This window comes from Lolium perenne, chromosome 6 (assembly GCF_019359855.2).
Source record: "Lolium perenne isolate Kyuss_39 chromosome 6, Kyuss_2.0, whole genome shotgun sequence".
Lineage (NCBI taxonomy): Eukaryota > Viridiplantae > Streptophyta > Magnoliopsida > Poales > Poaceae > Lolium > Lolium perenne.
The window spans coordinates 185,384,006-185,399,489 of record NC_067249.2 but is presented as its reverse complement, the minus strand read 5'-3'; the positions used below and the strand labels follow the sequence as shown (position 1 = coordinate 185,399,489).

General features: G+C 41.2%; 1 pseudogene; it reads right to left on the bottom strand.

Annotated features, from left to right (window-relative positions):
- The window catches only part of LOC127306704 (uncharacterized), an 84,178-nt pseudogene that overhangs the window by 49,200 nt on the left and 19,494 nt on the right, over positions 1-15,484 (bottom strand).

The following is a 15,484-nucleotide window of genomic DNA, read 5'->3' as shown; positions in this document are numbered from 1 at the left end:
TATTTGATTTTTCTATTACGATGATTTCTACTTCATGCTGAAATTTATTTGAATCCTATTCAAATGTTTCAAACTTTTCCTTATTGAATATATCCACATATATACTCAATTCATTGTTTGAAAGTTTTCATGAAGTAGAAGAATCTTCCGCACACAACTATGCCCAGTGAACCACATATATCATTATGTATGTTTTCACTAAGTTAGTTGCCCGTTCAACTCTTCGGCCTATGAACGGTATTTCAGTCATTACCTTTTAGAAAAGATTTTGCAAGTGCCAAGCGATTCAACAAATCGAATGACTCCAAAAATCCATTTGCATGGAGTTCCTTCATGCGATCTTTTCTAACATGACCTAAATTGCGGTTCCACAAATAAGTGGAATTCAAATCATTTGCCTTATGGCATTTTTAGCGTCAGTGTTATGTATGTGTGTTTCACCATTAAGATTTATAATAACTTATCCATCGTACATGGAGTAATGTCATAATTTGAACAACTCATTGTTTTCATTTGACTAGAGCAAAATAACAATTATTAAGTTCTTTATTATAAATTCTAAGGGCTAGATAGAATGCCAACGACGAACATAATAACACTTTATTTTGTTCCAGACGTGCATTTCTATCATATTCCTTGTCAGTCACTTAGGCCATTGTATTCTTGTATTGCGTTGTTTTGTATGACACTTCATACCAACCAATATGGTACTAATACCCAAGAATTTCATTATGTGACTTAACTAGGAATACAACCATAACATGTATATCATTTATATACACCTGAGCTAGACTTTCTAGTCTTTTCTTTTCTTTTGCCAAAATATCTTTTGCAGTTTCTCTTTTAGCTTTCCTCATTATTCAGAAAAACATTTCAACATCAATAACTTCTAGGTTTGTTGGTCAAATACCAATAACCTTGAGGTTCTTACTTTGAAGTTGATCATCATATGACAAGTGTTTCAGATTTCACTATTAGTAAATTTGTAATACGATGAACAATTTCACTCATAATTTTATCCATCAATTCATGATAACTTTCTGAGACCATGTCTGTACATGCTAGGCTCATAAAGTTTAAACCTTAGTATTCGCATATGCAAATCTGGCTTGCACCCGTTGGAAGCACACGTAGAATCTATAACACCCGATCATCACGTGATGCTTCGAAACGACGAGTCTTAGCAACGGTGCATACTAAGGACAATCACTTCATGGATATGCGAATATCGTTAGTGCCCCAATAGTTGGAGGATTGGGACGTCTTGCGTCTTCAACCTTCATACATTCCCATAAAACTTATGAGTTTATGTAGTCTCACCAAATTTATATTCTATCATCTTGCAATAAGGTCTTAGATATCACATATATCTCGTACCTTGATTATTTCTGAAAACTAAATTTTCAGCTCCTTACTTTTCAAACAGATTTGAACTTCAAGTTTCACGGAGACAAGATAACTTTAGGTACTAATTGAAACCATAGCTATTTGAATCAACAATGTGAGGTTTACTAAAAGTTTGCAATAGGACTTAATCATTTCTTGATTCATTAACAATACGGTACCAATCCGTAAAGTTTCTTATCAGATTTTAACAGTATTTCTATCTCAATAACAAGACTAGCACATGGTAGAAAACGGATGCCAATACTACAAAATTAATTCAAAATACTACTCAGACTATGTTTATGATAATTAGTTCATGTTTTAATCTAATTACTAATGAACTCCCACTTAATTACAACATCCCTCATAGTTGTTAAGTGGTACACGATCCAAATCCACTACACCAATAACCGATCATCACGTGAGATGATGTAGCTTCAATGGTGAACATCAACATGTTGATCATATCATCCATATGACTCGTGTTCAACCTTTCGGTTTCCGTTGTCCCGAGGCCATGTCTATACATGCTAGGCTCGTCAAGCAAACCCAAGTATTCCGCGTGTGCAACATGGCTTACACCCGTTGTATGTCAAGTTTATCACACCCGATCATCACGAGATGCTTCAAAACGTCGAACAATGCAACGGTGCATACGAGGGAAGAACACTTTATTATCTTGATATTAATGTGAGGGATCATCTTATAATGCTACCGTCGCGATCTAAGCAAAATAAGATGCATAAAAGGATTAACATCACATGCAGTTCATATGTGATATGATATGGCCCTTTTGTCTTTGCGCCTTTGATCTTCATCTCCAAAGCACGGACATGATCTCCATCATCAACGGGCATGATCTCCATCATTGTCGGCGTAGCGTCAAGGTTCATGGCGCCGTCTTCATGGTTGTTCACCTCATGTAGCAACTATTACAACTACTTTGAAATACTACTCAACATGAAAATTAAAGACAACCATAAGGCTCCTGCCGGTTGCCACAATACAATAATGATCATCTCATACATTTTCATCATCATATCATGGCCATATCACATCACCAAACCCTGCAAAAACAAGTTAGACGTCTCTAATTTGGTTTGCATATTTTACGTGGTTTAGGGTTTTCGAGAGAGATCTAATCTACCTACGAACATGAACCACAACGGTGATACTAATGTTGTCAATAGAAGAGTAAATCGAATCTTCACTATAGTAGGAGAGACAGACACCCGCAAAGCCTCTTATGCAATACAAGTTGCATGTCGAACGAGGAACAAGTCTCATGAACGCGGTCATGTAAAGTTAGTCCGGGCCGCTTCATCCCACTATGCCATAAAGATGCAAAGTACTCAAACTAAAGATAACAAGAGCATCAACGCCCACAAACCATTGTGTTCTACTCGTGCAACCATCTATGCATAGACACGGCTCTGATACCACTGTAGGATAACGTTGCATAGAAAACAAAAATTTTCCTACCGCGAACACGCAATCCAAGCCAAGATGCAATCTAGAAGACGGTAGCAACGAGGGGTATCGAGTCTCACCCTTGAAGAGATTCCAAAGCCTACAAGATGAGGCTCTTGTTGCTGCGGTAGACGATCACTTGCCGCTTGCAAAAGCGCGTAGAAGATCTTGATCACGATCGGTTCCGGCGCCACGAACGGGCAGCACCTCCGTACTCGGTCACACGTTCGGTTGTTGATGAAGACGACGTCCACCTCCCCGTTCCAGCGGGCAGCGGAAGTAGTAGCTCCTCTTGAATCCGACAGCACGACGGCGTGGTGTCGGTGGCGGTGTAGAAGTCCGGCGGAGCTTCGCTAAGCTACGCGGGCAATATGGAGTGGAGGAGCAAAGCTAGGGTTTGGGAGGGGGTGGCCGGCCACTCAAGGGGCGGCCAGCTTATGGTCTTGGGGTGGCCGGCCCCCTCCCTTGGCCCCTCATTATATAGGTGGATCCCAAGTGTTGGTGTCCAAGTCTTCGAATAAGACCCGAAACCAAAACCTTCCATAGGAGGGGGAAACCTAGCCCAACTAGGACTCCCACCCAAAGGTGGGATTCCCACCTCCCATGTGGGGGGTGGCCGGCCCCCTATGGTGGAGTCCACTTGGGACTCCACCCCATCTAGGGCTGGCCGGCCATGGTGGTGGAGTCCCATGTGGACTCCACCTTCCTTGGTGGTTTCTTCCGGACTTTTCTAGAACCTTCTAGAACCTTCCATAGAACCTTCCGCGACATTTTATTTCACATAAAATGACATCCTATATATGAATCTTATTCTCCGGACCATTCCGGAACTCCTCGTGATGTCCGAGATCTCATCCAGGACTCCGAACAAATATTCGAACTCCATTCCATAATTCAAGTGCTACCATTTCAACATCCAACTTTAAGTGTGTCACCCTACGGTTCGAGAACTATGCGGACATGGTTGAGTACTCACTCCGACCAATAACCAATAGCGGGATCTGGAGATCCATAATGGCTCCCACATATTCAACGATGACTTTAGTGATCGAATGAACCATTCACATACATTACCAATTCCCTTTGTCTCGCGATATTTTACTTGTCCGAGGTTTGATCTTCGGTATCACTCTATACCTTGTTCAACCTCGTCTCCTGACAAGTACTCTTTACTCGTACCATGGTATGTGGTCTCTTATGAACTCTTTCATATGCTTGCAAGACATTAGACGACATTCCACCGAGAGGGCCCAGAGTATATCTATCCGTCATCGGGATGGACAAATCCCACTGTTGATCCATATGCCTCAACTCATACTTTCCGGATACTTAATCCCACCTTTATAGCCACCCATTTACGCAGTGGTGTTTGGTGTAATCAAAGTACCTTTCCGGTATAAGTGATTTACATGATCTCATGGTCATAAGGACTAGGTAACTATGTATCAAAAGCTTATAGCAAATAACTTAATGACGAGATCTTATGCTACGCTTAATTGGGTGTGTCCATTACATCATTCATATAATGATATAACCTTGTTATTAATAACATCCAATGTTCATGATTATGAAACTAATCATCCATTAATCAACAAGCTAGTTTAAGAGGCATACTAGGGACTTCTTGTTGTCTACATATCACACATGTACTAATGTTTCGGTTAATACAATTATAGCATGATATATAAACATTTATCATAAACATAAAGATATAAATAATAACCACTTTATTATTGCCTCTAGGACATATCTCCTTCACGGCCATCTTCAACGCCGCCAGTAGGAACCTCCCCAAGCCCCGCCGTGGCCACCATCATCCTCACCATCCTCGACTTGGTCACCGTGCACAAGAATCGAGTTGAAACGTCCTTAATCGACCGTGCCTGGCCGTCTTCCCCGACGCCGGCATCGAGCAATCTCGGCGATTGCGACCTCCTCTTGCCTCGCCGTCAAGCCCGGCGTGTTCACGGTGAGTCACTGACTCTCCAGAGCATCTTGGCTCCTCTTATAGTGCTCCATCGCATACTAGCACCATAGGACCGTCTCCGCCGCCGCAACACTTCATCGCCGGCCATGCTCCGGTGGTCATCAGCGGGCGGCGCGGGTACCAAAATGCTCACCGTAACGTTCTGGTTCGATTGATATGAGTAGTCCATCCGCGTATGCCCGGGAATGGCGGCGCCGTCGCCGAGTCCCGCCGGCAGAGAGCTTCCCCGCCATGCTCCCGATTTTGACTTGGTCCACGCCAGCGTGGCAGCCAGCGTGGATCCCTGGTCCACCAGTCAGTCACACGGGTAGAACTCCACTGGTACATTTAATCTGTTCCATTTAAATTTAATTTCAGTAAATTACTGCAACTTCAAATAAATTTAAAAAATCCAATTTAAATCAGAAAAATATAAATGAGATATTAAAATTCTTAGAAAAGAAAACTCAATCCAATAAAAATATAATATGAAATTTTTATTTTTAATAAAAATTCAATTATTTAATACTTGTTAAATATGCCTTTAATTTTAATTCCAAATTCAATTAAGATTCAATAATTAAGAAAAACTTCTAAAATTAATAAAAACCAGTAATAAAATCAGAAAAATATTAAAACTAATTTCCTTTGCTTATAAATTATTAAATCCTTAATAGGAGGAATTTAAACCCTAATTGTCCTAATTATTAATTGTTCTAAAATAGAAAAAATGCCAAATCCAATATAATTTTATTTAAAAAATTATTAATAACTTTAACTTTGCAAACAAGTTATTAATTCAAGAATTTTAGGGTAATTAGGAATCCTAGTTCCATAAGGGAGAAAACTAGAAACCTATCATTTCATGAGAAACCCTAAAACCCTAACTCCAGTGGGAACCCTAGTTCCATTATTACATGTGAACCCTAATTTGCTTCTAACCTAAAACCAAGGTTAGAACATGTGATCATGGTACTTTATTTCAAATCATAGAGCCATCATTAGCAACTAAAAGACATACCTATGTCCACATAAAATGTAGAACCCTATCACTAGCAATTTAGTATTCCATGTATGCATATCACTAAACCTAGTTGATCAAGTAGGATCAACCAAGTTTAAACCCTAGCTTCTATTGTCAAAACCATCATCCTTATTCATCCATGCTTAGCATCACACCATTGTGATGAACCCCAATAGCATCTAGGCCCAATATTTATCATTACATAACCATAGTCCACTGAACCCTACAAATACTTCATAATTATGAACCACCCCATTTAGGAGCCAATTATTCTTTACTTAATAGAACCAACAGTAAAACCTAGACCACTTCAACCCTAATTGATATACTTCTTATTATTTAAGAAGTATGTTCTTCAAAAGTTATTCTTTTGAAGAAAATAAGGAAATCATCATCAACCCTGCTTATAAGGACCTATAAACCTAGCCAGCTATCACTAGCAAGATAAACCCACCTTGACAACAACCATGTATAATGAATTGCTTAGGATGCCTAGGCTTATCTCAACCTTACAAGCCCTAGTTGCTGATGAATCCAACTATGTTGTGATCCATCTTATACTTACTCCAGAAACTACTTGGAACCAGAATAAATTATAGCAACCCACAAACCTAATTACCATACTTGTTCTTTATCAAATTACATGTTCTTCAAAAGTTATTCTTTTAAAGTATATGATAATTAATCATTAACCATGCCATAAAGTACCAAAACTGACCACTGTTCTTTACTTCTTAACATTATGCCAATTATCATTCTTTGTGTGCTCAATTGATTATTATGCTTTATTATCTACCTGTTTATAATACCAAGTAAATCACACCTGAATAAGAACCTTGTATGTGAATCACTCTAAAAGTGCAACACACCCTAAACCAATCATTACAACTTACTGATCCTAAATCATCGGGGTTAGGTCACGCTTAGAACGATTGCATCTCATACTTATGCATTACTGCATCCTTGCCAATCTTTTAAACATCGTCCTTACCGGACGATGATGCTATTTCAGAATTTGGAGTTACTACGTATCGAAGGCCTTGTCTGCATAATCTTGCAGTCAAGAAAGGCAAGTTCATCACTTGCTCATGTCATTTGAGTACTTTTATCAAATTACTTGCAAAGTACTATGATTATCACTATTGCATAAAAACCAAAACCACTATTTTCATAACTATGAATATGACTATGTGGTGGGCAATGGAACCATGGATTGTGTTGATATGGTGGAGGTTCCATTGCAAGGGTTTATATCCATCTAGGATTTAACAACAAATGTCGCCAGTGATTCTTGTGCCGTAATAACCGTGTTAACCATAAGATCTGAAATGGGACGGACTAGTCAATCGTATTTCCACCTCTTGTACATCAACGGATGCGCTTACCGTAGCAGTTGTATCTTGCGGAGCAACTTGTGGGTGGGGAACCCATTCTAAGTCCCCACGGTTATCTTTGTGCATACCGTAGCGGTTGCGGCTTGCGGAACAACTTGAGGGTGGGGATCCCACTCTAATTCCCCACGGTAATGTGGTCTATGATGGGTTGCAGCTACCGGCGAAGGAGTTTGGTTCGATCCTGCATCGTTGTCGTGGTCGGGGTCCGTCCTTAAATGGTGTAAGTGGACCGACGAGGACCCAGGGTCGGGGTTTGCAACAACGGGTGGGTGTGCGAGGTAGCGGAGGAATATGATTGGCTATGACCTTATACCGGGCCTCACACCAAAGGAAGTGTGGACGAGAACTAGACTCGGTTGGCACCAAGGTTAAGATCTCTTATGGGTAAAGCAACACACCTCTGCAGAGTGTAAAGAACCGTGACCTGTCACTCCCTGTTCCGGGATATGGAACTGCGAACGCTGCCGGAAAGGAGCTCCATGAAGTTCTAGTAAACCGGTGAAGGCTGACGGACATAGTTCTTCTGAATAAAAGCAACCTTTTGAAGAAATGGTTATGAAAACCTGCATTGGTATTAGACTTTCTGGTCTAATGCTGTAGCTAGTGCATTAAACACCTCTTTCCTATAATGAACTTGTTGAGTACGCTCGTACTCATCCCACTCTTAAATCCCCTGCTTAGATATGGAGGCATCGAAGGAGGATCCACAGTGCAACTCGAAGGCCGAGGAGTCAACAGCTACTTCAAGAGACAAGACCCTGTCAGAGGAGTCAGATACCACATCCATCAAGGAGAAAACCTAGTTCAGACATAGAAGGGAACTAGCTTCCTAAACCTAGCTCCTAATTAGCTAAAATCTATTCTTAGCCTCTATAGCTAGTTAAATACTCTACAAATAGAGTTCGTGATAAGATTAGACTACGAGTCGTTCTTCTGGAGTTTATTTGCAGTTTTACCTCATTGTAAAGTAGGAGGCTGTGATGATCTTATGTAACAGAGTTGATGTTGTAAATTCTATAGACATACCTTGGACCCGCATATGTTTCTGTTGTACCACTCTGAGCGATATAATACTAGTGGAACGATGTTTCATTGGTGTTATATCAGACTTGCATACTACACCATGCAGTGGTATGCCGGGTCACCACAACAGGACCATTATTTTGAGGGCTCGCTGCATGTTGTCTAATGCAAAGATGCATAGAAGTTTTTGGGCTGAAGCAGCCTCCACCGCATGTTATCTCATCAACAGGTCACCTTCTGTTCCACTTGATAAGAAAACTCCAATTGAGGTATGGTCTGGTTCGCCTGCTGATTATTCAGATTTGAGAGATTTTGGTTGCACTGCTTACGCTCATGTAGATAATGGAAAGTTGGAGCCAAGGGCTGTTAAGTGCATCTTCCTTGGTTATGGTTCAGGAGTTAAGGCATATAGATTATGGAATCCTGAAACTAAGAAAATTGTGTTGAGCAGGAATGTCGTTTTTAATGAGGCGGTTATGTTTAATGATAGTCCGTCTACTGATATTTCTGATGCTATTGATTCTCCTGATGTTTCTGATGATGAGCAGCACAGAATTGGCGTGCAGGTGGAGCACTCAAAGGAGAATGAAAATGTGGTTCCTGAAACCAACAATGATGATAATGATGTTCCACCTTCACCACCTATTGTTCAGCGACAAGGACGGTCTATTGCTGCTGACCGCCCTAAGAGAAATATTGCACCTCCTACCCGATTAATTCAAGAATGTGATATTGTTGATTATGCTTTGAGTTGTGCTGAACAGGTGGAGCATGATATTGAACCAGCTACATATACTGAAGCCATTGCTTCGGTTGATAAAGAGAAGTGGGTAGATGCGATGCAAGAAGAGATGCAATCGCTTGAGAACAATGGCACATGGGATGTTGTGCACTTGCCTAAACAAAAGAAGGCTGTCCGCTGCAAGTGGATATTTAAAAGAAAGGAAGGTTTGTCTCCTAATGAGCCTCCACGGTTTAAGGCAAGGTTAGTAGCAAAAGGTTTCAGTCAAATTCCAGGTGTTGATTATAATGATGTTTTCTCCCCGGTTGTGAAGCATAGTTCTATTCGTGCTTTCTTTGGTATTGTTGCTATGCATGATCTTGAGCTTGAGCAGCTAGATGTAAAGACTGCTTTTCTGCATGGTGAGTTGGAGGAGGAGATATATATGGACCAACCTGAAGGTTATGTTGTGCCTGGTAATGAGGATCTTGTTTGCAAATTAAAGAGGTCCCTTTATGGTCTGAAACAGTCGCCACGACAGTGGTATAAAAGGTTTGATTCATTTATGCTTACACATGGTTTTGAGAGATCTCAGTATGATAGTTGTGTGTATATCAAGTTTGTTAATGGATCACCTATTTATTTCCTGCTATATGTTGATGATATGTTGATTGCTGCCAAGAGCATGAAAGAGATCACTATTTTAAAGAATCAATTAAGTAGTGAGTTTGAGATGAAGGATCTTGGTCCTGCTAAGAAAATACTAGGCATGGAAATTAAAAGGGACATAAAGTCTAGTTTGTTGTTTCTTAGTCAGGAAAAGTACATTGAGAAAGTTCTTCATCGTTTTAATATGCATGATGCAAAGTCAGTTACTACTCCTATTGCTTCTCATTTCAAGTTGTCAGCTTTGCAATGTCCTAGTTCTGAAGATGACATTGAGTACATGTCTCGAGTTCCCTATTCTAGTGTTGTTGGTTCCTTGATGTATGCCATGGTTTGTTCACGTCCTGATCTGTCATATGCTATGAGTTTGGTCAGTCGATACATGGCTAATCCTGGTAAAGAACATTGGAAAGTTGTTCAGTGGATTTTCAGGTACCTTCGAGGCACATCAAAAGCTTGCTTGAGATTTGGCAGGATTGGTGAGGGGCTCGCCGGATATGTGGATTCAGATTATGCTGGCGATTTGGATAAGAGAAGGTCCCTCACAGGTTATGTGTTTACTGTTGGTGGATGTGCTGTTAGCTGGAAGGCTACTTTGCAGGATGCTGTTGCACAACCTACTACTTAGGCTGAGTATATGGCTATTGCTGAGGCAGGTAAAGAGGCTGTTTGGCTGAAAGGTTTATATGCTGAGCTTTGTGGAGATAATTCTTGCATTAAGTTGTTCAGTGACAGTCAAAGTGCTATTTATCTTACTAAAGATCAGATGTTCCATGAGTGGACAAAGCACATTGATATTAAGTACCACACAATTAGAGATGTGGTTGCAAAAGGTAAAGTGAAGGTATGCAAGATTAGTACTCATGATAATCCTGCTGATATGATGACTAAACCTGTCCCTGTGTCCAAGTTTGAGCTTTGCTCAAGCTTGGTTGGTATAACTATTTAGCCCAAGTGGCTATTGGCGCCAGCAAGTGTTTTCTTTGTTGATTCAGGTGATTGTTGAAGTTCATGCTACAAGGAATTTGTCTCAAGGTGGAGTTTGTTATATTGTGATCCAAATTCTAAGAAGAGGCTAACTTCTGACGAGCGGAGCGAGGCCCGGTGCCACAGTCTATATATATTCCATGTAAGACGCCGCTAGGGTTTTGTCGCATCATTGTACACCCACGGCGTTTGTAAACACCACCGAAATAGTGAAGTTTTGCTGGCTGGAGCCCGTGGTTTTTCCCTTGTGTGTTGCAAGGGTTTTCCACGTTAAAATCTCGTGTCCCCTGCAGTGTTTTACTTTTCGTTCTTCGTTTATTGTGCATCCCAATTATAACATGTTACACCCATCCTTCTCATACGATTTCAGTCAGAACTTTTGGTAGAGAATTGGTGAAGAATGGAATACGGATCTACAATTCATAGACATGTTGCTTGAAGTCAAGAACAGATCTTAAACAATTTTCTCTAAAGTGGCCATGCTTGCTGTATGTTGGAGCATTTGGAATCAAAGGAACAAAATTATATTTGACAATGAACAGAGGGATCTTGATACTTGTTATAATATGTTCAAAACTTCTGTTGGAGTTATTAGGCATAGGGTTAAACCTAGTTTAAAGAAACGGATGTAGGATTGGCTTGATATCTTGTAATTTCTCAATTTGTTTTCTTTGTTCTCCTACTGTATTTATACTTTTAAAAAAGTTAATACAAAACACCTGGTGGGGAGAGGGAATATGCGTGATCTTGTGTCAACCATCTAGAAATTCAGAAAAACATCCTAGTGCTAACAACACATACAAGTTGTTTTGAGGATCCCTGCATAAAAAATTGTTTTAAGGATGCTTATCATTGAGGCTCTGTGAAGCATGTTAGCTACTACGCGCATGCTCGCAACCCAGGGTACTCGCACTGTGGTTCTTGTCGATCATGCTGGTGCAGGAAGCGAATGTTATGAGCCAGCTGTCGTACGGGTTGTTGTTGTATACTAGGGACCGACCAACAGGTGCAAGGATGCCATTCACCTGGCGGTGGACGGGTGGACTTGTATGCTTCACAGGTAAGTATGAGACAGAGCACCGGAACGTTGCGGTCTTTTACAATGCGTGTCCTTCAGTGACCTCCCTGTTCGATATTATCAGAGCCGAGGCGCTACAGTGGGCAGAAGCACAGTTGATCCTCCCCTACTCCCCTAGATTAGGTCTTTGGGTCGAGTTGTATGGGACAGTGTTGATCTTCCTTTGGACTTGTACATATAAACTCCTTTTTCTATCAATGCATCGAAACGCAAGGCTTTAGCGTTTTCGCGAAAAGTATGAGACAGAGCATGAGAAGGTACAAGCGTGCCAAGCTCGAGGTCAAGGATGAGCCAACAACCACATTATGCGAACACGGGGCACAGACGCACAGTGCTGGCCTTGCAGATATCATAAGCACTCTAGAAAATTGGTGATGGGTACACACCGAACATGAGGCAAGCAAAAAATACCAGTCAGTGTACACAAGGATTTATGTTCTTCATATAGATAAGATAGACAAGAATAAACCTAAATCTTCTATTTCAACAAGAATGAGGTAAGGGTCGCTTGATCATAAGACCGCAAAAATTCCAGGGTGATTTCGTACTATGAACCAAACATATCATTCTATTTGAAGTTTTATGGCCCAAAAGTTATGCTCATTCATGTGCATAGCATCGTGATTAACTAAGAAAGCAAATTTACTTGACCAGAAAAATGCTCAGAGTTCCCACATGCGTATGTCTATGTCATGTCATATCTAGAGAAGGATGCCAGATATGTTATCTGTCAGGGCTGTACTATTCTCTACATGACCATGTATTTTCCAGTCAGAGATTTCTTTAATAAATATGTCTATGAGAAGCTAATAGGAGCAAAAGGACCAAATGAAATGGCACATCTGGAGGATTAAAGATTCCATAAAGACAATTTACTAGCTTTCCGGATTTCCAAAGTACTAAGAAATGATAGGCTTAAATGCTATGCAGTTTGATATTTCAGAAGTTTGAAATCAATTACTTATTTAGAACACAAAATTATAAAAGAAAAATACTTACAGCACTACAGGAACCACCATGGGAAACTTCCTGTTATGAGTAAGCTGTTGACCACTATCCATTTATTCCCACCAAATCAATGTATTGTACATTCCCTGGTCATCAGCAAAAGGTGTTCCCTTCTTCCAATGGAAAAAGTGGTATGTAGATTGTAGTCTGAAACATAAGATGCAGTAAGAAATTATTAGGGTGGTAAGTTTGTGAACGGAAAAGTCAAGCAAACAAACCACCACTAATAAAAGGGAAAAGTCAGTCAAAAGTGGTATGTAGTACGATCAAATTTGCGACATTGTCTGGATAAACTTGTATATAGAAAATTACCATGCCAGGAAAAAACTAAACTAAAACTCATTTCTTATATCATCACCATGTGTGTGCTCACAAATTGAACAAATATACAAGCTAACATAGCAGATAGAGAAATGGCACTATCACTGAGCCAGAAAATTATGGTAATTAGGCTTTAGAGCTTTAGGTAGTGCAAATTTTAGAGGTCATTTCCGCACTTACAAACCAAACCACTTTGAGCCAGATCGCAGACTGATATCTCTTGTCAATAACCCTAATAAAGTCAATGGACTCCCAACTTTCAACGGTGTGGAATTGGCATGAATGACTGATACTCGAGCAGGATACTCATCAGAAGAGTAGTTGATAACATCATGCAACCATTAGCGAATGGTACCGCCCATGTCATTTAAACAAGTAGCTGGTAAAGGTATCAAGCATAAGCATCGGCATTTCGCTGGTGGACATATCCATCACAAAAAGCAGACACTTTTCTACTAGTTTTTACTAGACACTCGCTCTGACGTAAGCGCCCTGAAACTGGCATAGCCTACCAAGCAAACCTACATTGGTGTTATCGCATAAGGGATTCAGGTATTGATCACTTATATGCACCTAAATTGCTCCTTATGTTGATGCCCATGTCAATTAGTTTACTCAATTTTGGAAGAAAAGATGGTGCCACTAGTGGAGAAGAGGCCTTTGGACCCAAGCAAATGACCCACTGCTGAACCAAACCGGGTCCAATGCCCCCATTGGACCCGGTTCGTTTCTGCCCAGGACGACCCCACCCGCTGGCGCCTGTCCTGTAGCGGCCTTTGGACCCGGTTTGTCATACAAACCGGGACCAAAGGGTCCACCCGCAGGGCGCGGCAGGCCGTGTCAGCCTGGGGAACCCTTTAGTCCCGGTTTGTATGACAAACCGGGTCCAAAGGCCCCCCTCTGGCTATATAACCTTGCCCTTGCCCAAGTGTGAGCCACACTTAGCCATTTTTTCACTATCTTCACAAGAGGGTGTATTGCTCTCCTCTCTTCTTCACATGCACAAGAGGTGTTTGATGAAATGCTTAAGAGGATTTGCCACTTGAGTTTACACAAATCAAGCCACACTTAACTTGCTTTTTTCTTCTTCATCGAGGTTAACAACTTTATCCTTTTCATCTGCAATTGATAAAATGCATGTGTATATATACATCGTGATGTTCTGTAATGGTTTTGATCAGCTTAATTATATCATGCAGATGAATCGGCAATGGATGTACATTGACCGACGGTTTGACGAGTTCACTGCGGGCCTGGATAATTTTATGGCCGTGGCGGAGGCAAACAAACATGGTGGCTTCATGTATTGTCCATGTGTGGACTGCAAGAATACCGTAAATTACGCTCGCTCGAGTCTCATTCACAGCCACCTTCTGCGATCCGGTTTCATGCCCAGTTACTATTGTTGGACCAAGCACGGAGAAAGAGGGGTTATGATGGAAGACAATGACGAAGAGGAAGAGGATGATGACGGTTATCCCAATTTCCCTGAATACGATGATACTGCAGAAGGCAATGAAGACAATGAAGTAGAAGATCAAGAGGCACCAGATGAGCCTGCTGATGATGATCTTGGTCGGGCCATTGCTGATGCAAGGAGAGAATGTGAAACTGAAAAGGAAAGGTTGGCCTTCGACAAGATGATAGAAGATCACAACAAATTGTTATACCCAACTTGCGAAGATGGCCATAAAAAGCTAGGCAGCACACTGGAATTGTTGCAATGGAAGGCAGAGAACGGTGTCACTGACTCAGGATTTGGAAAGTTGCTGACAATAATTAAGAGGAAGCTTCCAAGGGGTAACGAATTGCCCGCCAGTACGTACGAAGCGAAGAAGATTGTCTGCCCTCTAGGATTAGATGTGCAAAAGATACATGCATGCATTAATGACTGCATCCTCTACCGCGATGAGTACGAGAATTTGGATGCATGTCCGGTGTGCACTGCATTGCGGTATAAGATCAGACGAGATGACCCTGGTGATGTTGAGGGCGAGCGCCCCAGGAAGAGGGTTCCTGCCAAGGTTATGTGGTATGCTCCTATAATACCACGGCTGAAACGCTTGTTCAGAAATAAAGAGCATGCTAGGTTGTTGCGATGGCACAAAGAAGACCGTAAGAAAGACGTGATGTTGAGGCACCACTGCCGATGGCTCCCAATGGAGAAAAATCGATAGAGAGTTCCCAAACTTTGCACAGGATGCAAGGAACTTACGGTTTGGTCTCAAAGAGATGGCATGAATCCTTTTGGAGAGCAGAGAGCTGCAGCCATAGCACCTGGCCCGTGACTCTTTGTATATATAACCTTCCTCCTTGGTTGTGCATGAAGCGGAAGTTCATTATGATGCCGGTGCTCATACAAGGCCCGAAGCAACCCGGGAACGACATTGATGTGTACCGAAGCCATTAGTCGAAGAACTTCTACAGCTGTGGTCCCTAG